This window comes from Ursus americanus, chromosome 7 (assembly GCF_024610735.1).
Source record: "Ursus americanus isolate L20-20 chromosome 7, mUrsAme1.1.p, whole genome shotgun sequence".
Classification (NCBI taxonomy): domain Eukaryota; kingdom Metazoa; phylum Chordata; class Mammalia; order Carnivora; family Ursidae; genus Ursus; species Ursus americanus.
In genome coordinates this window covers 79,211,345-79,214,625 of record NC_142133.1, presented here as the reverse complement: position 1 = coordinate 79,214,625, position 3,281 = coordinate 79,211,345, and the positions used below count along the sequence as shown (strand labels likewise).

Below are 3,281 nucleotides of genomic sequence, written 5' to 3'. Positions count from 1 at the left end.
CTCTTTCTCTCTCTCAAGAGGAAGAAGAAGAGGAGGAAGAAGATGGAGGAGGAGGAGAATCGATTCTAAATATGCCATGGTGGGGCGCGTGGGTGGCTTAGTCGTTAAGCGTCTGCCTTCAGCTCAGGTCATGATCCCAGAGTCCTGGGATCAAGCCCCATGTCAGGCTACCTGCTCAGCGGAGAGCCTGCTTCTCCCTTTCCCACTCCCCCTGCTTGTGTTCCCTCTCTCGCTGTCTCTCTCTGTCAAATATATAAATAAAATCTTTAAAATAAATAAATAAATAAATAAATAAATAAATAAATACCAAGCCATGGTGGGGTTTGGGGGTCTGGAAGAGGCTTCCACAGGGAAATTTAAATCAGGGTCTTCGGTTTTGCAGGGACTAATGGGCCATTGCCGGGACAATACCCCAGGTGATCCGGGTATGAGACAGCTGTACTACAAAGCCCTAGGGAGGAAGGACTAGAATGGGGACAGTGTTGAAACCTGACTGTTTCCACTAAAGGACCACGTAGCAAGGGAACACAAGAAGAAGCCATGGATGAGGGAGGTCTTCCATTCAGCTCTAGAATGTGTCCTCCTGCTTAAAGACAAAGAGGTCTACAAAACATGGCCCCGCCCCTGCGGCTGTGACCGACGTTTATAGAGGAAGATTTTCAGAATTGTTCCCCCCGGAGGGAAGCACGTGGAGAGAGCATCCATCCCCACTTCAGCTTCACACAGATCCTGCAGGTGCAAATGGAAGCATCCAGACAGGAGGACAGCGGACAAAGCCCGTGCCGTTGAGACGGAACTTGGCGGACAGAAAGAACGAGACTTCTGTGCAGAATGCATGGACACCAGCAGATACTCTATGGTCATGGTTTTTAGGGCTGGAACGGATCAAACACAAAGATGGTGATGAGAAAAACTGACCTGGGCCAGAACTGGGTGACTGCACCCGATGCTCCCACTGGGGGTTTAAACAATACCCAGGGAGGTGACCCTGGCTGGTAATGCCAGATTCCCTCTGCTGTGATACTTTAATTCTGTGTGTGCGTTTATATGTACATTTACATCTGGAGTGACCTTTTAATTTAGTTTCATTTTTTTCCACATTAAAACACTCATAATTGAAGTATTTTTATTTTATGTACAATGAGTCAGCATCAAGGCAAGTACCCTGGATGACCCATTCAGGGAAATTCACTTAATCCAACTTAATGCAGCCTGTATCCTCTGTGTCCTGATGGAAACACTGGTGGCCCCGATCGAGGCCGTTTTACTGGATCAGACCAGGCGGTTTGAGCAGACCCGGCAAGAACGAGAACCTGGCCAAATTTCCTTGGATGGCTCCCCTAGAGCCACCGGTGACCCAGCTTGCTGTCTCGGACGCAACGAGGCAAAGGCATGACTTTCAATTTTCTACGATGTTCCTGAGTCTGAGTAATCAGGAACACACATGGGTGAAGAGAGGCACCTGAACCATTCGTTCAAGAGCGTGGGTACGGTTTTCTGCAGCCACCCTCTCCGATCCCAAAGTACAGAGTCCGAGAACCCCTGCAGGAATTATCTGGGTGAGTACACGTCGCGGCTGCTGCTTCCCTTTCTGGAGGGGAGCCTGGGAAGGGTGAAGTCTGTTGGGATGGGCTACGTCTTGCTCTTGCTCATGCCTGGCTTGCATTTGCTTTCCTTGGGCTGGGGCCAGGCCCTGTCGGAGCATTTGGTTTGCCCACCGGCAGGTCCTTCTTGGAGGCTGTTTGCAGAGCCCGAGGCTTGGGTGGAGAAGCTGCGGCCGCACCTGGCAGGACCGGGGATGAGACAGCCACCCAGAGGTGGCTCTCGACGTAGAATGTAGGTTTGATCCCACAGTCAGCAAGCTGGCACTCTGCTGCCTTTGACTCTCTAAGCTTTTATGTACTTGTGAATAAAAAGCAGACGTTTACTCTACTTAAAAAGTAAACTGTTTTAGGCAGCTGACTACGGACAGAACATTGCAGACTCGTGGGATGGCCTGGAAGACTCTCCAGTCGAATGATCTTATTTCACAGAAGGAACCACGAGCCCTTACTTAGGCTTCGGAGTCTACTTTGCCTAGAACTTCCGGCCTCTGCTGCCCCTGCTGTGGCCAACGCGCATTCCCCCCACAGTCCTCCTCCCCCCACCCCCCCCAGCTCAGCCTCCGGTCCCCAACTTCGGATTTCCGACTCTTCCTGAGAATGTGTCTCAAAGCCCTCAGAGACGTATGAGCTCTTTCATTTTCTCATCATGACAGATAGAAGGCACCGGAAGCCTCAAATTAGAATCACTCCCTCCATACCCTTTAATCCCTCGTAATACCCTTCTGAGCAGCCACAGCCAGGGGACAAAGCCCTCAGGTACTCTCTGACTGTGACATAAAGTGGCTGATGGGTTTCTCACAGGCCCTGTCATTTTTTTTTTTGTAAAGGATGAAATGCCATGGCGGCAGTCTGGCGAATAACAACCGTCATTACACATTCTGGCTTAGCAAAAGTTCCTTTGAAGTGCAACTTTGCTGAAATGCGCTGATTTAATTTAATTTAATTTAATTTATTTACTTTAAAAGATTTTATTTATTTATTTATTTATTTATTTATTTATTTATTTGGCAGAGAGAGAGAGAGCACAAGTAAGCAGACCAGCAGGCAGAGGGAGAAGGACGAGCAGTCTCCCCGCTGAGCAGGGAGCCCGACGCAGGGCCCGATCCCAGGACCCTGTGATCATGACCTGAGACGAAGACAGACGCTTCACCGACTGAGCCACCCAGGCGCCCCTTAAATGTGCTGACTTTATAAAGTGAGGGACGCCAGCGTGGTGCACGTCGGCCTGCCAGGTACAAGAAGGCCTTGGTGGAGGACGGATGAGAGAGGGTTGGGGGCTGGCCCCCAATGGCCCTATGGTGTAACCAGGTCAGGACCACCCAGCAGGTTCACAAAACTCACCCATTTTCTTAAGACCTGTATGTTGCCCTGGTTGGGCCTTTATTTCGAGGAGGGGAGTATATCCGTGTGTCAGGCCATCTCAGGGTCACTGGTACTGTTTCTCCTTTACCTAATACTTTATTTTAAAAGGAAACTTTCTATCAATACTATACATGCAAAGCAGGGAGCCTGGGGGGTGCAGTCGGTTGAGAGTCCGACTCTTGGTTTTGGCACAGGTCATTATCTCAGGGTTGTGAGATTGAGCCCCGCGTTGGGCTCTGCGCTCAGCGCGGAGTCTGTTTGCCCCTCTTCATCTGCTCCTCTTCGCGCTGTCTCTCAAATAAATACATAAATAAA

The 3,281-nt window shown here is 50.0% G+C and overlaps 1 pseudogene; it reads right to left on the bottom strand.

Annotated features, from left to right (window-relative positions):
• Positions 1–1,192: 1,192 nt before the first annotated feature.
• Positions 1,193–2,949, bottom strand: LOC123778577 (small ribosomal subunit protein uS14 pseudogene; annotated as a pseudogene).
• Between the last annotated feature and the right edge of the window lie 332 nt (positions 2,950–3,281).